Below are 23,455 nucleotides of genomic sequence, written 5' to 3'. Positions count from 1 at the left end.
GGTACCCCTCACTCTGCATATTAACGAGACTATGTCTTTGTGCATTGGGGAGCACTCTCCAGGCCCGAGACTCTGTTGGTCACTTATCAAAGGTCAATGGAGGACGAGCCTCCTAGTTGAGGCAAGGCCCTCTGCTGCTCCTGAGGGATGTGGGGGAGAACAGAGTCTCTTGCGAGGGAGCCCTTGCATGTGGCACATGAAAGCAGGCAGGCAAGATTCCTGGAAGAGAAGGGCATCCAGAGACCATGAAATGACTGGGGTCCCAAGGCATGAAATGAAGAGAGAAGGCATTTTTACCAAACAGTGGAATGGACAACAGAATTGATTTCCTGGAATCCACACAGCAAGTAACCAAAATTGAGTCACCTAGAGAATAGGGCGGAGTTGGGGGCGGTAGCTTCTGTTCTGGAGACAGCTCAGAAGCAGTGTCACTTCTCAGCAGGGGAACCCAGGAGGTAACTGCAAGTAACTAGGGACTGTCAGGAAGAAGAGGATTGAGTCTAACTTCAGAGCTCCAGGGGCAGAATTAAGCTCAGTGGGTAGAAATTATAAGAAGGCGAGTTCCAACCCAACATTTGCCTGATATTTTCTTTCCATATAGATGTCCTGAGAAGGGTACACTGCTTGGTGGTGTAGAGGGCCCAGGCACTGCTTGTGATCAAAACTGAGCTGGACACCCACTTGAAGGATTACAGGACACCCCGGGGGACAGTCTAGCAATTAGTATGGATTTGGGAGCCACCTGAAGGTGCATCTATGTCAGATTCTGTGATTTCAAATTCCATTCCTAACTAAGCTCTTTGATTCAAATCAGGCTACCCAATATCCAATCATGGAATTACCAATGATAGTCCCCAGTTAACCACTCCAGTGTCCAGCCAACCATCATTCAGGGGAGACCAGAGAAGTCCAGGTTCTCCTGTTTATTAACAGTGTAGGAAAAAGAATGCAGCCTCAGAAGCAGAAGACCTGGGTTCGGCTCTTAAACTCCTCATTAACTTTGGAAACTGGGGCAACTCTCTTTTAGGCCTTGCTTCCTTATCTGTCAAGGGAAGAAGATTGTTTTGAGTAGTTGCAGACTCTACCCAGCTCAAAGCAATTTCTTACCCTAATACTTTATTGGGAAAATAGAAGCAACCAGATAAGAATCACCTTCCTGACTGCAGGTTTACTAAAGCCACATGCCCCTGCCTCCTCCTTTGTTGAGAGAGAAAGTCTCTTTGCTCTTCTCTCAGGTCAGTTCCTCTACTGTGCTTTGGCCCCTGTGTGCCCACTAGAGCACATTGGTCCTGAAACTGCCCCTTCTCTCCAGAATCAACCACTTCCCCTCCAGCTCTAGTATTCCCTCAGCACACACACATGCCCCAACATCCACAGTGCACATCATATGGGCCTCATTCAGAGCCCAGTTGACAAAACCTACTCCATAAAAACATTTGTGGGACAATCAGAGAGAAGAGGGCTCCAACTAAATGTCTGATAATACGAAGGTTTTTTTTTAATTGTAACAGTGGTATTGTGATTTTTTGAGTGCTTTTTCAAATAGCCCAGGAAGTAGGCAGAGCAGGTGGAGGGAGTTATGAATGAAACGAGATTGGATATGCACTGGCCATTGTTGACATGGAGGGATGAGCTAGGTTTTTCTGCTTTTACCTAACTTTGAAATTCTCCAGAATGAAAGTTATAAATAATAAATAGGGATCAAAGTTCTCAGCAGACTTCACACCACACCTAGGTCCTAGATGCCTGGGCTCCTGCTGCCTGTGGGCTCTGCAGATGAAAAGATTCATCCCCCAAGAGGACAGACAGTAGGACAGCAGAGAAACAAGGGCATCCCAGACGCCAGCCCTCCTACACTGAGCTTGCAGGGCCCCTGGACCACCAGCAGGGGGAGCAGGTAGGTCCAAAACGAGAGCCAGACTCCGCAGGTCAACTTTCACCCTCCGGGAGACCCGCCAAGGTTCCTGTTATCCGGCGCTGCACTCTTTCCTTACCAAGCCTTATCACGTGCCTCGTCTCTTTTCAGACTTCGCTTTGGGGTTGTTCTCATTCCCCTCCGTTTTGCTGAGGAGGAAACAGAGGCTCAGAGTGGTGAGTGGCCAGAGTTAGGATTTGAACCAAGGTTTTTCCCTCTACTCACTAGGGATTCCCTGGGGATAGAAACTCCATTTCAGTCTTTGAATCCTAAGTACATTTCTGGAACATGGTAGGGGTTCAGTAAATGTTTTCTGAATGAATGAATGGGCGTGCGCCGTGTCTGCTATTTCCTCTGGTGGTCTGCAAATTCCTCAGTGGCCGGAAGGGGCCCTTCACATTTCTGTGACCCCCTCAGACATGGGCCAGTGGTGGTCTGCGTACAATGGCTGGGAAATGTGATATGGATTCCATGAGCATGGTAGTGGTAGGTATCTCCTTAAGAGGACACTTAATGCATTTGTTATTTTCCCCTCTCAATGAAAGACCATAACTTTAATGTCATTTATTATTCACCTGCCCAGACATCAGGCAGGTGAGGACCCTTTTCCATGGAATAACATTAGCATCTTCATTCAGTGGCACTGAGAATTTCAAGGGCCAGGGTCCTGTCGATGGCCAGAGCTGTCACTCTGATGCACACTCAGCAGTCGATTGGCTAACAGTAAGTGGGGAGAGAGCATGCAGGGAAAATGCAAAGTTTAATTTCCTTTACTGGCACCCTGCCAGCTGGATATAACAGCAGCTGCTAATATATTTCAAACAGCCAGTTTCATGCAACACTAGTAGTGTAAAACTTGGATTTGTGTCAAACCCTGGGAAGCAAAAATGCGGAGTTATGAAGTGAAAGCTTCAGGCTGGTATAGTCTGGGTGGGCATGTTCAGAGGCCTTGACCCCATCAGCTCCAGCTGGTAGCAGCTCTCCACCAGTCCTGGCCCAAGGTCCTGCCTCCTGGAGGGAACTGTCAGAGGGTCTGCCAGAAGTAACATGTTCCCAAGGTTGTCATGCATTTTGAATCAATCCCGAAAACTCCTAGGGATTTTGGAAACAAAGACATCAGGAGGGCTCTGACCCAAATAGGCACAGAGCAATCAGTTTTTAACAAATGACGTGTCTGTGTACCTCTGACCCATTCCTAGCACATCCACAGGGAGAGCAGAGCCCCTGCAGGGTTTGGGTGATTTGATTGAAACCACCCCAAAACACTGTGCTGACATCTAACCGGAGGAAGGAATCTATGGTGAGTTGGAGTCAGGAGGATAGAGAATCCCTCAAATTAGCTTCTAGCTCAAGCCCCTGAAATTCCCCCAGATTCCTAGGGAGGAAAGGACTGTGATTCAAAGTGACACAACTGAAGATTTCCAGCACTCGAGTTTCTGAGAGCTCTGTTGACATTGACAGAAAGATGAAAGTCTCCTTCCTCCCCGCCCCATCCCCCTTGCAGTGAGGAGCAGAGCAGAAGCAGGAGAGCCATTGAGAGAAGGGGTGTAATGGTTATCAGCTCTGCCCCCCAACCCAGATGCTGCTCATCCCCCACCCCAACTGAATGCTCTGAAGCAGGCAACCAGGATCCATTTAGATGGACATTCAACGGTCGTTCCAGGCTTTAGTTTTGGCTTTAGTTTTGGGCCTCTTTGCTCCAGCAAAGAAAATCCAGCTGCAATGTAGTAAACACATGGGGAAAGTTTCCCTTATTAATGCCTGGGTCCCTACTTCTGTACTTTATGAGGGGATGCCCCTTAGCACTCCAGAGAAAAAAATCGACAGATGCCTAAATAAACCATAGTGGCTTGATCCCATTACAAAGGTGCCCACAGGCTCCGGCTCCACCTGGGATCAGACATGGGGTTCTACTCCAGGCTCCTCAACCTGTGAGCTGGGATGCCAGGGAACTACCCCCAGATCTGAGTGCACCGTGTGCTGGGCCCACACTTTCTTTGGGAGAAGATTCATTGCTCTGATTCTTCAAAGGGAATGTATCCCATAGACGTTTTTAAATCTTTGATCTGTAGGGAGAAACTGGTTTGTCTTCCAAAGACCCAGTCGTCTGATAGCCAAACCCAAACATAGATCAGACTATGACCTTAGATATGGAGGATGAACAAATGAGGAGTTCCCCAGAGTTCTGCTGCCTTTGTTCTTCATCAGAACTAAACCCTAAACCTGATCTCAAAAAAAGCTCCCAGGGTTTGTTTCAAGGCCAATTTATTACAAAAGCTGGTGACTTCATATCTGCATCGCAAATAGCTATGTTGGCATTTCATTTGGTCTTGAAAGATGCACAATATACTCCTACCTTTTGGGTGGGTCTGGTGGTCCCCACCCCGAACAAGTGTATATTCATGTACTCAAATATAATAGATGCTCAATTTCTGAAATTTGAGTGAAAGAATGAAAATTGAAGATAAATATCTTACTACACAGTAGCAACACCTAGCCAGGCACCTCTGAACAATTATAAAGTTTAAAGGCTTTGTTTTTTTTCTTTTTAAATACTCATTTACCACTTATTCATTCAACGGATGTTTGTTCAGTGCCTTGTTTAATTCCTGACCAAGAACTCCATGACAATAGGCAACCTGGGACTATGTCATACTACTCAGCTTTGCATCACCAGTATCTAGTGCCCATTAGATGCTCAAATACTTGTTCGATGGAAATAGAAATTCTGGATATCTGCTTTCTTCCTCTTTTTCAAGAAGTGCCAAATACAGTCAAGCTAAGAATCCGATTTTTGCTCCACTCCTGACAATCAGAGCAAAATATCAGCAAAAGCCTTGGTGGCCTTTTGGTTATTCATAATATATAGAGGTTTGGAAAATTGTAACAACCCATGAGGTGGAATAGGAGTCTAACAAAGAGGCTGCAACCTCATACTCCACACTCAATCCAGTAAATGAAAAAAAAAAAAAATCCGTGCTGCACATTCCCATAAATCCTTTACCTCATGCTGAGCACCATTGATTGTAAAACTCATATTTTCTCTTACTTAACCAACAGGGAATGTCATGGCCCAGTGGTCTTGTTAAGCAAAACTGTTCAGAACCATTCAGGACACCACCTGTGAGCCCCTGGCCCTTCAAACTAAGCCAAGTATTTCTATCATTAGCCTTAAGAGCCAAGAAGTGATTGTCTTGAATCTGCCCGCACTCACTCCAGTGTATATTCTTGCCTATAATCTTCACTTCTAACTCACCTACTCTGACTCCCACATGAAGAATTCTTTTCTGCAATATAGTCAAAAGCCCCCAGGACCCCATCACCATTCATATAGTAATTGAACATATTTTTTAGTCCCCACATGCAGGCACTGAGCAGACAGGACCCCCAGTGAATAAGCAGCGATTTTGAGGCAGGCAGTAAGATAAGCACCCAGTAGGTTTTCGCTGGCCAAAGACCCCGGACCAAATCCAATATCGGAGGAAAACATCTGCTGACTGAAGAGAAAGACAATAAGGAAAAAACAGTTGGGAATGAAGCAACAGACCTCAGCAGTGCCTGCCGCAGCAGGAAGCCAGAAGCCCACCTAGAAAGAATATATAAAGTAGATAATAAACTAGGTCTTGGGCCTCTCACTGGACACCCTCCCCTGAGGAAGCTGTACTCACTCTCCTTCCCTTAATTCCTAACTTCTTTACATCACAGAGTTTGTCGTTCCTCACTTCATTCTTCCAAGAACTCATTTGGGCAGGTCTGTGACATTTCCCCTGGTTCAATTTCAACAAAGTTTCATTGATGCAGGGAGAAGGTGAGGGGAGATGAAGCATCAAGACTGAGGGAGGAGGTGTGGGACACCGGCCAAGTCCCAGGTCTGGAACAGTCCCCCAAAGGAGAGATTTGTTAACTGACATTAAAGTATGGAAGAGCCAAGCAAGGGAGGCAGAACTGGAGGTGTCTTGGGACACACAGCTGACACCCAAGCTTGGCTGGATACGTCTCCAATCAGCTGCCCTTCGCACAAAAATACACCTGGGAGTCAAACACCGGCTCCATCCTTGGGTCTGTTGAAGGCCTGGGAATCATTTGAAAAGAGAACACATCTTGAGCTGGTCCCCCTCCCCCGCCTTCTCTTCTTAAACAGGAGAGTCCTTCATGAACACAGAGAAAGGACTTGATGGGGCAATTTTTCTTTGCAGAGGGAAAAGCATGTGTGAGGCCTGTGTAGGGTAAGGTAAAAGTAGCAGGCTTTTCTGCCCTCCCGCCATTAAGATAGATGAGGGAACCCTGTGGTCCTGAATGCATGCCTGATGGCGGCCACCTGAAGTGGGTACACCTGGGCTGAGGGACTGAGTTTACAGGGGTAGTGTTGCAGGGACGCCAGCAGAAGCCGATAGAAGAGAAGCAGAGAGAACGCCAGAGCGAGCCCAGATAGAGTGAAGATTTGCTGAGGGCTGGGAGGACTGCCAGCCTCCCGGCCCCCCAGGACCCCTGCCTGCCATGTGCCTGGTAAATTTAAATAAAAAACCTTCAAAAGCCACTGAGGGTTCCAGGACTCTGACTCCTCCTTTACCCGGTCTGCTGGATCAGAAAACCTGCACTGTGTCCATTCCTGCCGCTACACCTGCACGTGGGGAACTGAAAGGAATTCAACAGGGCAGGGGGAGGAGACGAGGCTGGACAGCAGGCAGGGACCAGGCCTGTGCAGCTCTTCAGTCCACGCCAGGAACATGTCCTCAGAACAATGGGGTTGGGGCTGAGTGGGGACCTGACATCACCCACATTTAAAATGTTTCTTTGGCTGTAGAGATTCTTATGCCTCAGCATGACAGTGACCCGGGCAACAGGTGTAAATGAGTATGTGGGTTCAGGAAATGTTCAGGGGATAAAACCAAAGATCCCAATGACTGAGCATCTCTTGAGCTCTTGCCATATGCCAGGCATGAACTATCTTATTTAATTCCCCTAAAAATCCTTGGATTATTGGAAATGTTCTGTTATTATCTCCATTCTGAAATGAAGGGAAGATTCATATGCTCTACCCAAATAGAGCAAATTGCCAAAGTCCACTCAGTTTGTGAAAGCAGAGATACACTGCTTAGCACTGAGAATCTCCTCTATCCTTCCGTTAGTGTCTGGCTGGGGTCATGGGGGAAACAGTGACACCATTTGTTGAGATTAAAAAATCAGGACGATACATGAATTTGGTGGAAAGTTCGTTCTGAGTTCAGTTATCTGCCTGTAGGACATGCAGACAAAGCTAAGCCCTGGGTAGTCTGGAGCCAAGAGCCAAGTTTGCTAGGGGGTAGGGTAAATCAATCAGAAAGCTATCAGCAAGGAAGCCACAACCACACTTCGCAGCTCCCTCCTTGAGAATAATGCTGAGATTGGGAGCAGAGGCAGTACTTTCAAAGTGCAGGGAAGATGTCAGCAGTAACGGGCCCAGCTGGGTGAGGATGCTAGAGCCCCAGCAATGTCTCATATTAACCTCATTCATTTCTGCCCATCGGTCATGCCCAATAACAATTCAAAGGGCATGATGTCAAGGACCCCAGCATTCTGGAGCTCCAGCCTTCCCAGGCAGCCTCTGGCATCTGCTTCATGCCAATGCCACAGGAGCTGCTTTAATACTGATTAACTCCTCCTTTAAAAAGTCACGTTTCCACACTGCCTGCCAAAACGGTAACAGACAGATAATGTACTATGTCATTAACACATCCCTGTCTATTTAAAAACCTCCAGAGAAGCAAGCAGATGAGCCTTAGAGTTAGCTCAGCGGTGGGGCTTATTGCTTCGCTAATTATAAACAGCATTCTCAGAACTCCAGAAGACACCAAGGTGGCGAGCGGGAGAGAAGGGGCCCAGAGCCCCTGTCTGTCCTGATGAGCCAGGAGTAACTGTTGAAACTTTCCAACCCAATACTTAAGACACAGGAAGGTCTACAGGGACATAACACTGCACAACTGTGGACCTGCAAATAGAATCTCACTGATAAGTGTGTCGGCCAGCCCCAGCGGTCCTCGCTTCTTGGGGTTTGTATTCTTGTGTGGTTCCCGTCTCCCAGTAAATCAGGGCTCGCCCTGTGTAGTCAACAGAATATGCAGAAGAGCATGCTTTTTGCCACTAGATGATAAAGGCACCAGATTCCTTTTTGGTCTCTGGGAGGGCTCATTAAGACACCATGCTGTGTAGACATTCAAGCAGCCCTATGGGGCTGAGACCCAGGTGATCTGGAATTGAGTCCCCCAGCACCAACTTGCCAGCCAGGTGAGTGAGACAACTTGAAGTTGAATGGTCCAGACTCAGACCTTCAGATGAGGTAACCATAGCTGCTATCTGACTGGAACCTTACAAAAGAACTCTAAGCCAGGGTCACCCGAACAGCCTGCTCACATTCCTGACCAACAGTAACTGTTAGAGATAATAAATGATTATTGTAGTTTCAAGCCACTAAATGTTGGTGTGTCTTGTTACATTAACTAACACAATCGATAAAAACACTGGGTCCTGGGGAAGAAAAGGAATGATTATTTGAGTCCTTTCTACGCCCCAGCAATTCGCCTGCATTTAACCCTCAGCATACCTCTGAGGGTTTGATATTGGCCCTCTTTTATAGATGAGAAAACCAAGGCATCAAGTACACAAAATCGCAAAGCCTGTCCAGTCCCGTAACCAGGAAGTGCAGAGCCAAGTTCGGCATACTGGATTGTCTGCCTTCAAAGTTCCAGCTATTTCTATCACAGCATTTGGCATCCCTAAAATAAGCAACCCAGACCCTGGTTCTTGCCCTGATACTACATAGCTCAGTAATTTGGGGAAATCATTCTCACTAGGCTCATTTTCTCCCCTATAAGTGGGGGAATGAGAGTCTTCAGCCTCTAAAGTACCTGTTAGCACTAATATTCTTTAACCCTGTGGCCCCATCTCACTAGATCTGCCTTCCTTCTAAAGACAGGTTGCACTCAAAGACTACCCTCTGGCTCTGGTTGTTCCTTCTCCTCGTGAGATGTTGGCTTCAATTACAGCAAAAGAGTCTTAAGTTAGCCTTAAGAAATCCCTGGAAGTTCTGGGAAACTTAAGAAAACAGCCTCCAAATGTAAGAAACTTCTTCCCCTGGAGGTTTTTCAAAATACTAATAACTATCTGTCTAGGAGCTCTTAGGCTAGCTGAACAAATTAGAAATAAATGAAGCTAAGTCTGTAAGAAACTGGGCGATGAGTTTTTAGTCATTTCTATCTTGCACATAGTAAGCATCTCAAGGAGAGTTTGTGGAATGAATAAAAAATGGAGCTTTTCTCTGGTGTCTTGTAGAAATGACTGGATGACAGTGAAAAGTTGCTTAGACATCTCAGCCTCAATTTCTATATCTGTAGATAGTAATTACAGATCAAACTCAAAAGGACTGAGAATTATAAAACAAGACTTCAGCAGAATATATGGGAGAATGTGTTCAATACAGGAATGAATATTTACTCAGAGATGAAGAACACTTCATCAGTTTCACTGACAGTGAGAACACAGGTTCCTTCTATTTCTATGAACCCTTGAAAACATGGGCACCTGGGGCAGGGGAGTGGCTTTTAGAAAGAGAAGACCAGCTGGCAGACTCAACCATCCCTCCCAGACTCAACTCTCCAGTTGCTCCATATTTAGCTTGGCAGCACCACCCCAGAGGGGCTTCCCAAGTCCAACCCTCCTTTGCCACACCCACCCCCAGAATCCACCTGTGACCGCCAATACATTTAAGTGACACTCACTCCTGGCCCAAGCTTACAAAAATCTACCAGCCTCATCAGCCCTATTCGGAGCCTAACTCCTGATCAGTGAAGTGTCCTAATGAGATGATCAAAGTCACCAATACACCTTTCCCAGGAGAACTCCAGGAAGGGAGAGCCCAGCCTCCCTCCTGCCCTTCTCCAGATCAGCTCTTCTACTCCCATTCACTTGAAATGCTGGTTCCTGCAGCTCAGCCAATAAAGAACTTGCCCAGAGTATTACATTCAGTCTGAGTCTCTAGGAAGCAGAGACCATAGGACACTAATCATGCATGGAAGTGGCACTAATTCCTTTCTGACTCTCAAGATGTCACAAATGCTTTCTTATCGCTCAACCAGCACAAAAAAAAGTGAGTGCACAGTAAAGAAAGGGCCCTGGCATTGCTGTTATCAAGTTTCTATAGTCCAAAAAGATCTGTCAGCTTCATCAGGAGCTGATGATGGACTAACTCAGTTAAAAACTCTCATTTCATTAGAGGGAGGAGACCATAATTATATCTTGAAGCCCATAAGTAAGGATCATAATAGTTAAGTAAGTGAACAGGGCTCCAGAACATTCAATAATACAATCAGGTTAGACTCGGAGAAAATATGATCATTGGATCAAAGACAGCCCTTGTTTTTCATTAGTCCTCACTAAGATTGCCAGTGGAAATGATTTGTTTGTTGTCTTTTCTTCTCATTTGGCTCCAAGAGTAGCCTACTCCCTGAACATCCTGCCATAAAAAAGCACCCTGAACTTCACCAAAGTTAATAAAAACAACAAAAACCCAGCCGCACTTTAGCCAAGAATCTCATACCCAATTTAGGGGCAAAGAAAGCAGTTCAGTGGAGGTATGGATTTGAATTAACCCTTTCAGATCTGCATTGCCCTTTGCATCTCCCTTTACCATTTACAAATCTGTCACTGGCACTGTCTCCATTTATCCTCTCAGCCCCTGGTGTACCCCCAACTTCTGAGTTGGAGAAAAACTTGGAGATGCTTAGTTCTACATCTACTGAGCGGATCTACCCCATTAGGCAATGGGTCAGTGTGGAGAGAGGGGTGCCACAAGTGACCTGCCTGGGCTCATAGGTCTGGTCAGTGGCAGGGCTTGTGTCTTATTCTGGATCTGACTGTATCCTTCAAGCTGGGCCGACAGCATCAGCCCCTCTGACAGAGGAAAAGACACAGGGTGTCTGTAACATTGCCTGCTAAACATCTGTCATTCTATGACCCAGGACCTCTGTTTTGAAAAGATCGATCTTAAACCATTTAAATGAAATCAACTTTAAAATAAGATTTTTTTTCCTTCCCTTTTTTGCTCATGAGAAACCTGGGAAGATGAATGGGAATGTTCTGAAAGAAAATGAAAAAGTCCTATCAAGTGAGTGCCAGGTCCTGGCAGGGCTTTGCATAACAAAGCTGGCCTGCCTCCCCTTGTTAAGTAGTTTTTGGTGTTTGGAATTTTCTGTTCCAGGAATCCATATTTCTCTATAAGGAATAATTCAATATAGCAAAAGACATGTCTTGTCACCAGTCACTATTATACATATAGGAGTGTCTTACTTTCAAGACCATCAGTTCCTCAAAGCAGCAATTGTGCCTAGCACAGTATCTGACAAAAAGTTGGAGCTCATCTCACTTAAATTACCTTTATAAAAAAAAAACTGTCTTAGGTCTACTTCAATTCTAGAACACTCTTCAAAAACCATATTTTCTACATACAAGAGAATTTGCCAGGTAACTTAGAAGTATTCCTTTATGCACCAAAACTTTTCATACATCTTCTTTAACGTCTTCAGGTGGAATTATCCCTGCTCTTTGCTCCTACTCATTTTTACCCTTATTATTAAACTAGATTCAACGATGGTTTTACATTAGACATGCCTCATACACCGACTTAACGTATGTGCTAACTCAGCCATGAGTGCCCTTTGGCTTTGTTTGCTTCCTTATCATGAAGCCTGACAGAGTACATAGAGCCAGAGAGGAAGACGAGGGAGGGAAGAAGTGGCGAGCAGGGGCAAGGAAGGGAAAAGCCACCTGAAAATACCAGAAATAGGCTAGTAAAGAATTACCGAGTCACAATCTAGAAGAAAGTGGGAATAAAAAGTGAAACCAACACTGTTCCCTTAGGAACATCCACTGATTTCAGGGCATTTGAAAGCTCCAGGCAATGTGATGGAGAAAGTCTAATAAGCCCAGCATGATTTTTGTCTGGAACCCCCAAAAGTTGCAAGATGAAACGTAGGTGAACCAGCCCCGACAGTAACAACAGCTCACTTCCAATCTTCTCAGCCCCTGGTGTGAAACGAAGGTGATTCCTAATTGCTCAGGCCCCTTGGAGAAGCAACAGAAAATCTTACTGAAGGCAGAAAAAAAATGAAGCCAGACAAAGGCAATCTGAGACCAACACAATGAATAGAGCCTGTCACAAGCAGACCTGCATGAAAGGAAACTTTAAAGTGAGTGTGTGGAGCAGAAAATAAGTTATTACAAACATAAGTGTGGGAAGAAATGAAAAGGACTGAAAAGGGAAATGGTGTGTATGATATTGGCCCTGTGAGCCCATCGTAAATAGGTCTTATGGAGTTTAAGGTATTTAAGTCAAAATACATGACAAGAATGGCATAGAAACCACAAGGGGATAAATGAAGTCGTAGGGCAGGAAGACCACAGTGCAGGTTTTCTGATCCCATGCAGACCGGGTAAAGGAGGAATCAGAGTCCTCAGTGGTTTTTGCAGGTCTTTTATTGGGTTCACCAGGCATATGGCAGGCAGGGGTGCTGGGGGGCCGGGAGGCTGGCAGTCCTCCCAGCCCCCAGCAAATCCTCACTATCTGGGCTCTCCAGCCTTCTCTCGGCTTCTGCTTCTCTTGCTTCTCTCTCGGCTTCTCTTTCGGCTTCTTCTGCCACTAGGTGATGGGGTGGCCTGGTGGGCTGGGTGGCCGCGTCACCTGCCTCTGGGCCTAGCCTCATCCCTGTGCCGAGTCCAAGTAGCCCCTGTGGTTGCCAGCCAAGTGGGGGGGGGGGGCTGTGTGGCTGGGCGTTTCTGGCCTGGAGAGCTGGAACTTTGCACATGACATACGGGTTTGTTCCTGCTACAACTGCCCCCCAGCCCTGTCGATCACTACTGCTGCTGCTTGCCTCCCCCGTGACGCCGCCCTTAAGAAGTCCAGTCTCTCAGCCCAGGTGTACCCACTTCAGGTGCCCGCCATCAGGCATGCATTCAGGATCACAGGGTTCCCTCATCTATCCTGATGGCGGGAGGGCAGAAAAGCCGGATACCTTTTACCTTACCTTACAAAGTTTAAATACCTAAGATCTTTGTATTTTCTGTGAAACGGGTGAAAGCACCAATTAATAGTGGACTGTGATAAGTCAAAGATACACACCGTCGTTTCTTAGGTAACCGATAAAAAAATAATGAGTGCATAACTTCAAAGCTAATAGAGGGAAATGAATTTTAAAACTCAATCTAAAAGCAGAAAAAAAAAAAGGAGCTAGAAGCAGGTGGATGATGAAAAGCAGAATGAGATGAGCAATTTAAACCCACATGCATCAGTGATTATGTTAAATGTAAGTCAAATCTGTGTTCCAATTAAAGACAAGATGATCATCAACCTGTCTGTGAAAACAAAGCGTAACCATGTGGTCTTTACAGGAGACACGTGGAAAACATGAGGAACAGCAGAGGCTGACAGCAAGAATGTGCCACACAAATGCCAACTCAAAGCCAATGAGCTCTACATAGCATTTAAGGCAAAAAGCATTACCAGAGATTGAAGATAAACTTAGCTCACCAGGAAAATATACTTTAAGATTTTTGTGTACTTAAGAATTTAATTTCAAAAGAAATGAAGCAAAACTGGCTGAACTACTAAGAACAAATCTATAAAACCAGGACTCGATTTAAATACAACTCTTGCAAAAATTGATAGAACGGGCAGACAAATCAGTCTGGATGTAAAAATGTCAACAGCATGTGTAACAAACCTAACCTAATTGACATATTTAGAACACGGCACCCAGCAACTGCAAATTATACAATCTCTTCAAGCATGCTCAAAACACTTGAAAGAATTAGCCATATGCTATGCCATAAGCAAGTGGCAACAAATTTCAAGACTAGAAATCAAACTGAGTAACTTTAACCACGATGCAATTAAGCCAGATATCAATATCAAAAATGTTGCCAGAAATCTGTATGTTCAGAAATATAGATCTACATCTTCTAAGTGTGTAATGAAGGAATCACAACGAACATTAGAATAGCGTATAGAACAGTAAAATTACTATCTGTCAACTTCTGGGATTCAAATAACCCACTGATGAATTAGAAAAGCTGAAAATTTATGAAATCTCAGTCCTATTCTATGATTGCTACATTTCCCCGCCAGCAGCCTCTCCTGGGCCAGTCTCCTGAGCTGGACCCAGGAGTGCTGAATGGCCTCTGCCCTCACTAGGATGGATCCAACTTTTCCTGGGTCCTGCTTCTTTCTCGTTCTTAGCTTAGCCCTTCATTTAGAGGTAATGTATTTTTTTTCTTAGGGTTAAATGTTATTGCCATTGGTGGGCAGGGATAGGCCAGCACAGACAAACCTCAGGCAGGAGGACAGACACCAACTAGATGAAGAAGGGATTAGGGGGCCCCAGAAACAGGGCCTTGGCCTGGAAGGTGCGCAAAGGACACTTACGAGTTCTTATAGGTCACTCAGCAGCATCTTAGCGCCTTTGAGGATAGGTACCCTCCTCTGCTGGAGTTACTGTACCTGGCATTGTAAACTGACTCCAGCTTGGGAAGGGTGGACATTAGCTTTCTTAAAACTTCCCAAGAGCTATTACTGCAGATTGACTTCAGAATTAGGTGAAGGAAACACAGTGAAGGTGGTAGCCAGGGACAGCTCAGATTGAGGACATGAACAGAGGTCCAGAGGAGAGCGTACTCCTGCCAGACATCCCGAGTCTGTCCTTGAAGGCTCCCGGGCATGACGACTGCCCTCCCAGCCACTTTGCAACTGCTCCAACATCTTCCTGCTGAGGGTCTGTGCCTGCCTTCAGCCACTTGTTTCAGCAGCTGTTCCTGGTACTGGCTCAGCTGCTCCTGCAGCGACTTCAGTTCCTCCCACAGAACCTCTGACTCCTCCCACGGCAACTGTGGCTCCTTCTTCCTTTGGCTCCTTCCCAGCAACTGCAACTCCAACTCCGGGTGCAGGGCACTAGCAGTCCTGCGCTTTCCTGGTTCTGCTTGCATTTGGGCTTGGGTCTGTTTCTGCACCTGGTTTCGAGGGCTTGCAGTTCCCCCTCTTCAGCCCCCCTAGGTGTTGCCTGAGGAAGGGCCTTCCTCCTCTGTCCCGTCCCCTGTAGTCCTGCTTTCAGTTCTAATCTAGAACTTCTGAGGCCCTGGCTCTTCCAGCTGATCCCGCAAGTCTGCCTTGGGGTCTCAGTCACCTGAGCCCACATGACTCTTCCACCTATTTTCTATCCCTCAGAAATCTGAACTCTCTCATTCTCATCAGTGTAGGAAAGAATTTTCTGTGGTCTTACTGTTATTTTAAGGAGTCTTGGGGGGAGGAAAGAAATCACTATTTTACCTGGAAGTGCAGCTTTCATTTCCTGATGGGTTTGCCCTCTCTGCGGCAGTAAACAGAACCTCCCTGAGTTTTTTTTCACCTGACTTCAATGTGTAAACATGCATGGCTGACCACCGTTCCTTAAACGTCTGTTGAATTAATAGGATCTTCTAGTGCATATTAGGCATGCTCGGTCACCTTTGGATAACTGCCAAGTGCTTAGGAAAACCCATAAAAATACACTTCAAGATTCTCAAAACTAAGTCAACATAAAATTCCTGCCTGGTCAGTTCCAGTGCATTGGTCAGGATCATATAAGTGATTTTAAGTATGGTTGATCCTGAGAAATCTGGGACTTAGGGTTATAGCCTATTGCTCTGCTGAATCTGTAGCACCTAAAACAGAGCTCTACATATAATGCCCACAAGGCATTGTTTTGTTTATTTTGTCTTTTGATGATAAAAAAAGTTGAAAGAAATGTCACCTGCCTCAATATCAAATGAGAATAGTGAGCATTTTCCAAGCACTGCTTCTTCTCTCAAGTGAATAACTGCCAATAACTGTCCCAGATGTTGCTGCTTGTTTTATTTAAACTGATAACATTTCATGATTTTGATCAATGAATTGGGAGGTCTTCCTTCTTATCAATGATTTAGAATCTGGCTGATAGCTGATGCAAGAGTTTAATTCAGAGGATTGATTTCTAGGTATTTATAAGGAAGTAGTCGTTGAACTCCCACAAAAAAAATGATAGCTCATTTTTCTCCCTTCGTCTGAGCTGGCTAGGAACCTAGGAGACCGAGAGCAGGCTCAATTGAAAGGTCAGCCTGGCAGTGTGTACTTAACTCGGGGAGAAAAAAGGGTAGATCTTTGCATGCTCTGACATAATAAAAGCCCAGTGAAAACACAAAGTCATATGACTCAATCTGAACCTCCTGGCTGCCAGTGTCCTCTGGTCCAGATGTTCTGTGGTATCCTGGAAAAAACAAGGACTTTGGAGTTGCATGGGTGTAGGGTAAAGAAAATATCAGGCTTTTCTGCCCTTCTGCCATCAGGGTAGATGGATCCTTGTCCTGAATGCATGCCTGATGGCGGGCACCTGGAGTAGGGTCTGGGCATAGGTAGATGGGATTCAGCTGAGTTAAGACTGTTTTTAAGGGCGGCGTCACGGGGACACCACCACCAGCAGCAGCAGCAGCAGCAGCAGCAGCAGCAGCCGAGAAAAGCAGCAGTAGAAGCCGAAAGAAGAAGCCCGAAGCAGAAGCAGAGAACGCCAGAGAGCCCAGATAGAGTGAAGATTTGCTGGGGGCTGGGAGGACTGCCAGCCTCCCAGCCCCCCTGCCTGCCATATGCCTGGTGAACCCCAATAAAAGACCTGCAAAACCACTAAGGACTCTGACTCCTCCTTTACCCGGTCTGCATGGGATCAGAAAACCTGCACTGTGTCCTGTCCTGACTTTACAATTGGCATAAGTCGGCAAGATCCATGTAGACGGGTATTGGAGCCCTCCGAAGACCTGGAGGGACTAAGGAGAACAGACTGTGTTTGACTGTGACGACGCTGGAGACACCATGGCGGCACAGAAGGTGGATTCGGTCCAGGAGCTGCGGGACGAGACCTCGCATGGAGGAGACACCGGAAAGGACCAGCCAACGACACCGGAAAGAACCAGCCAATGACCCCTGAACAGCAGGCCGTTGCTGAAGCAGGGAGAGGACAATGGACTTGGACTGATAAACTTGGACTGACAATCCCGCCAAAAGGCGGAGGACCTTGGCAGGTTATATATATATATTTTTTTTTTTTTTTAAGAATCTGGGGGTGGCCAGTGGGCCTAGATGGCCAAAAGCAGCCTGTGCATACCCAGCAGCCAGGTGGAGGAGAAAAGCCAACTAAGGCAGCAAAAGCTGGTACTGATGCTAAGTTGAGAAGCCCTGAGTGGCTGTTAAGCAGCCTGGGTATGCTGAAGCCCTGTGAGTCTCGTAAAATCACCTGTGGGTGATGCCCTGCTCATTCTTGAGTGAGGGTGAGGAGCTGAGGAACCTGTCCTTGGGGGACGGGTGGGGAACGTGGCTTGGGGTGGAGCCCAAGCCAAATGTAGAGTTTTGATCCCCAACCCATGTGTTTGTGCAGTGGGTTGGCTTGAGTGCAGGGGTCTGCGAGTTGCATGGGTGGCTGTGAAGGCCGAGTGTTGGAGCGACTGCAGACAGAAACCCTGAGGGTTGGCGATTACCCCCAACAGAATAAAATTGCCAATCCCAGAGCTAGTGCATCCTAGGGGTGGATGCTGTGTGTGCCTTGTAGCCGAGACTACAGCCAGAGAAGGCCAGGAAGCCTGACGGCTCCCGGTATGTTATAGCAGATGCCGTGTGTGATTTTTCCCCTCCCTTGTATGAGCAGTGCCTTCGGCAGCAGATTTGATGGCTCATCTGCTGGTACCAATAATTGTCTTTTGCACTAGGTTGGGGCCCTGCCTGGACTTATTTGTGTTCTGTTGTATTTTGTTGTGATGTATTTGCTTTTGTGGGCCATGGCTGCATTGTTTGTTTGCTTAGAAAATTGTATATATATGTATAGACTGTGTGGCAGAAAACCCTGAGGGGGTGGACTGTAGGGTAAAGAAAATATCAGGCTTTTCTGCCCTTCTGCCATCAGGGTAGATGGATCCTTGTCCTGAATGCATGCCTGATGGCGGGCACCTGGAATAGGGTGTGGGCATAGGTAGATGGGATTCAGCTGAGTTAAGACTGTTTTTAAGGGCGGCGTCACGGGGACACCAGCAGCAGCAGCAGCAGCAGCCGAGAAAAGCAGCAGTAGAAGCCGAAAGAAGAAGCCCGAAGCAGAAGCAGAGAACGCCAGAGAGCCTAGATAGAGTGAAGATTTGCTGGGGGCTGGGAGGACTGCCAGCCTCCCAGCCCCCCAGCACCCCTGCCTGCCATATGCCTGGTGAACCCCAATAAAAGACCTGCAAAACCACTAAGGACTCTGACTCCTCCTTTACCCGGTCTGCATGGGATCAGAAAACCTGCACTGTGTCCTGTCCTGACTTTACAATGGGTTCATCTAACTCAGCTACCTTCCAACTGTGTTCTTAGGGAGTTTCTTGGCTTCTCTAAGCTTTTCTTTCCACGTATGAGATTACTGGAAATTAAATGAGTAAATGACCAGTGACCAGGACGCAGCAGTTGCTCAATCACCGCTGCTTCTACCTCCCTTTAAGTCTCAGAAAAGAATGATGGAGCCTCCCTCAAAGCCACTCCCATTGATAGGCTTCTCCCCTCTGGCTCACTCCTCGCCTCAGGTGCTCCAAGCTGATTATACACAAACACTGTTTCTCCATATTTTTTTTTAACATTTATTTATTTGTACAAGCACTGGGCACAGTCAGAAGCACGGGAGGGTGAGAGAATTCACCAGACCCAGAGCGGGGAGAACAGGCAGAAGGACCGAAGTACACTGCCGAGGGGAGCAGCGGGCAAGACAGGAGAGGTCTGCGCGCCATGTGGGACCCTTGCCGGCCGGCCGGGATCGAACCAGCGCTACAGAGGCTGAGGACAGCCTCACAGCGCTGCGCTCAACCGCCTGCGCCACTGGGGAGGCCCCTGTTTCTCCATTTCAAGGCACTCCTCCACTACTCTTTTCTCATTTCCCTTTGCCCTCCCCTTCCCCACCAAGTCCCATGTCATTTAATAAGGACATAGAAAAGTCAACATGGAATCAAGTGTGGAGTGGGGGGATGGAATGCAGAGGGAAGGGAGACAAGAGAATGACCCCACTACCACCTTTGTCCCAACAGTTTCCATCTCAGCTCAAGCATACTCGTATGTGCTTTGTTTCAATTACCATTACAGATTCCTTTGGGGAACTCTGGAGCTGAGTGGGGTCTGCAGAGCAGGCCCAAACTGAAGCAAGGAGGTGGGGCGCTATCCCCAACCAGTTGCTCATTGATTGAGGGCCACTCCTGGAAGGGAACATGACTTTGGGAAGGACATTCCCTGTGGCCAAGAGTAAATCAGTGTGATCAACAGCAGTTGACATTAAGTTTAATATCAACCCAACACCTGGCTCTGTGGGGCACAGAGGAAATCCCTTTCTCGGGGCTCCAGAGAGTAGGACTAGAGTCAGTCTCTTGAGTTCAAGGGTCCTTCAGTTCTGTATTGTCTAGCAAATATTTTATAGCACACTTATGGAAAGAAAAACCTCATCTTTTGATCAAATTAGCCCTTGTCTTCCTTTCTTGCAGGTGAGGCCTGCGTAGTGAAAAGAAACCAGTGGCCATGGGGACTCACGAGACTTTCTCCCCTTGAGCCAAAGTAACCAGGGAAGCAGAAGAGCATGCAGGCTGGATAAGGCTCCTTTCTGGATGGCACAGACTTACACTAGGTCACCTCCCAACACTCACCTCAAAAGTTTAAATGACTCACCATCCTCACCTTCAGCTCTCATCAGTTACCAAAGCAAACTGCCCTTTCTAATCCCACCCAACTTCTCGGGCAATTTCTACTCCATATTCTTTTCCCTTTATCCCTGCCTTGCAGTCCTGCTAATTGCTTCACAAAAAGCTGCATTCTCAGCACAGGCACACCTGTGGCAGAGCTGTGTCTAAGCAATGTGTAGAAAGACAAATTCTAAATTACAGATTCAACTTTCTAAAGCAAAGCTCCATCCATTATTTATAACTAAGAAGAAACCTATTAACTCCCTGTCCTCAATTTGCCATAGAGCAAATCTATGCCGTAAAAAGGGTTGGTTCTCTTAATAGTATTTAAAGACTGACTGACTGCACTAGGCACCAATGCACATTAGTGAATTACACGTATTATTTACTTAACCAATGTGTTCCATTAGTGGGTTCAACTAACAATATATTAAAACATGGGTTCTCTACTTAGCAGGTATGTGCCTGCATCCAATATCATGACCAATAGTAGAATGGCTTTACAAAAAGCCAATTCCCTTCCACAATGACCGTGTCATTCTAGACCAGCAGCAGTGGCTGCAGCTGAGGCCTCTTGATCAGGGCATCCAAGGGGCTCCACAGGCAGACACTCCGTGCAGTGTCAGCACCAAACCCCCCACCCACCCTCCTGCATCTGCTGTGTGCAGCTGTGCTTAAGTAGGCGCTGCAGTGGGAAGAGTGTGACGACTTCAAGAATGCTCAAATTTAGTTCCGGCCCCACTGCTATCTCTTGCAAACTATGTGAGCTTTTCCAAGACTCACTCATTAAGCTTTAGTCTCCACACCTGAAGAATGGGGCTAACTATAGCACCGTCACGAGAATCAACCATCACAGCGAAACACTCTGGGCAAAACTGAAAAACTGAAAACCAGAGAGCAGCCATTGCCAATTATGTTAGACATAATAAGACCTCCGCTGATTTCTATTCTCAATGAAAGTATTTCCAGGCCTCCCTGGTGGCACAGGCAGTTGAGCGCCGCACTGTGAAGCTCTCCGCAACCTCTGCAGCACGGGTTCGATCCCGGCTGGCCAGCCGGCGAGAATTCCACATGGCGCAGCAGACCTCTCCTGTCTCACCAGCCGCTCCCCTCAGCAGTGTATTTCATCAGTCTGCCTGTTCTGTTCCCCGCTCTGTCTCTGGTGAATCCTCTCACCTCCCACATCTCTGGCCTGTACCCTGGTTCTTGTATAAATTTTTTTAAGATTTATTTTTATTTATACATGCACTGGGTACAGTCAGAAGCGCGGGAGGGTAAGAGAATTCACCAGAGCCAGAGCGGGGAGCAGAGCAGGCAGAAGGACCGAAGTACACTGCTGAGGGGAGCAGCGGGCAGCAGGAGAGGTCTGCGTGCCATGCGGGACCCTCCTCCGGTGGCCGGGGAGCATCCGGGAAGGATCCGGCGATCGAACCAGCACTGTAGAGGCTGTGGGCATCTTCGCAACCCAGTGCTCAACCACTGCGCCACCGGGGAGGCCCAATATAAAATACTTTTTAAAATACTTTAAAATACTTTTTAAAAAAGTATTTCCCATGAAAGAGTAGAGATGTCTCATTCATTGGATATCTTCAGTGCCTGGCACATTTCTGACATGCCATAACTGTTGTGTGAATAAATTTCATTCAATAAATGTGTGTGTGTATAAAAAAAGTCTATGGTAAGTGCTAAGCCTGTTGTAGGTGTTGGAAACCAAATGAGAACAAGACAAAATTACATGGTATCAAGCTAATTCCAAAGAGTCATCATGAAGAGGGCATGGCTGCTTTGGGGTGACTTCAGAGCAGGTGCTGTTTGGAACAGAGTTGGATTTTAAGAGGAAGCCCAGCCCCTTAAGTTGTGGAGTCCTGGCAGGAGGAACAGTTCAAATGGCCTCAAGGGTGAGTAAATTCGAGACAAGCCAAGATGTGAGCGGACTAAAGTGAGAAAGGATGTAGCGATGAGGCCCAATCTGGACCATATTGAGCTACTATAAGGACTCAGGAGATGAATTTCAGGCCTGTGGGAAGTGAACAGAGACCTATCAGTAGAAAAGACATGACCCACTTTACAATTCAGAATCTCAGCCTGGCTAATGCACAAAGAAGGCTTTGCAAGGAAAGGCGGTTCTTTCAGTAAACCAGAGTCTGTTTGGGTTCCCCCAGCAGCAAACCCTGAGACCCTTTTTCATTTTTTGCCCAGCATATTCATTTCACTGGGACGCTTGATCCCCGTGATGGGGCCCCATTCTCCAAGGTGAGGACACTAAAGCTTAAGTGCAATTTGTTATTTAGGAGCTACAGGGAACACCTGGTAAGAGCGTGGCTGATACAGGGGTAGGCCAAGCAATCAGGAAAGTGCATTATATTAAGCCAGTTCTCATGGTAAGCAGCTGGAGTTTAATTCTGATAAACAAGGAAACTGTTCAAAACACCTCAGAATAGTTCCACCTGAGAGGCAAGGGAGCTGGGGTCTTTGAGCAGTGGCTATTTACTCCAGGCACTGACAACCAGCAGCAGGGGAGCAGCAGCAGGGTCTTTCAAGATAGGGAGAGGAGAGCCCCCAGATACGCAAAATCAGAGAGATGAGCACCGACTGCCTACTACACCAGGCTAGAACAACAATGGCTTGAAGTCAGAGGTAGAGTGAAGATGGTGAGGGGTGGATTTGAAGTCAACTGGCGAGGCTTGCTGGATGTGTGAGTGATAGAGAAATCGGTTTCCTGGACTGGGACCTAAGCCACCAGGTAAACAGCAGGGTCTGTCTTGTGAAATGGGAATTGGAGGACTCATCAGCTCTGGGGGCAAAAAGAATTTTCAGAAGCCTAGTAAACATCCAAGTGTAACAGTCAGTGAACAATTGGATGTAGAAGGTGAGTACATGGAAAATGTTCCCGCACCCAGCCTTACTATCACCTCACTCCAATCCCACCATACTTTCTAGGTTGGTTTCCCTGAAAGATTTCAGCTGAGTTACTCCACAACCTTGGAAGAATTTGCAAATCACTTAGCAGTGAAAGGACGCTGACTGCAGAAACTTGAGATCCACAACTTACTGAACAGCAGGTTCTGTTACTGAGCAAGTGGTCTCCCTACCCAGTGAACAGAGACTGACAGCGTGACATCAGGCTTAAAAGAGAAGTTCTATTGCAAATTGACTGGCAAGGAGGTAGGAGAAACTCAAATATACTGCCCCAATTAAAGTTATATAGGCTTGGGGGTACCAGGGTTAAAAAAAAGTTAAATTTGGACTGAAAAGCAGGTTTGGGGCAAAGAAATGTGCAGTTGGCTGAAGTTCACTGGCTAGTTACAGGGAAGTTCCTACATGGAGAAGTATAAAGGTTTTTCTTCAGATAAGAGTTCTGAATTTCTGTTGATGGGTTCCCTGTCTGTGTAGCACCCTCTCCTCTGCAGATTCCCGGCTCTTGCAGCCTTGGAATTCAGCTCAAGGTCAAGAAGCCTCCAAGCTCTGCTGTGTCTATAAAAGCAAATCTCCGAGAAGCTCAGATAAGTTTTTTCCCCTATCTTTGTGCTCTTAGGATCTAAGACTGACCAGTTACCCTGTTACTGGCCTTTTACTCAATGTCACAGACATCACATTTAAGCCTCTGATAACCCAGGATATAGATTTCATTGTCATTTGGGATGTGGGCAAACTGAGATAAGGCAACTTATCCCAACATCACACAGTTAAGAGAGAAGAACCATACTCATTTCTGGTACCACATTGCCTGGCCCAGCAATCGAGAGCTAACCTTGCTACCTAACTTAGATATCT

The sequence above is a fragment of the Talpa europaea genome (assembly GCF_964194135.1).
Source record: "Talpa europaea genome assembly, chromosome: 12".
Classification (NCBI taxonomy): Eukaryota; Metazoa; Chordata; class Mammalia; order Eulipotyphla; family Talpidae; genus Talpa; species Talpa europaea.
This window is presented reverse-complemented; position numbering follows the sequence as displayed.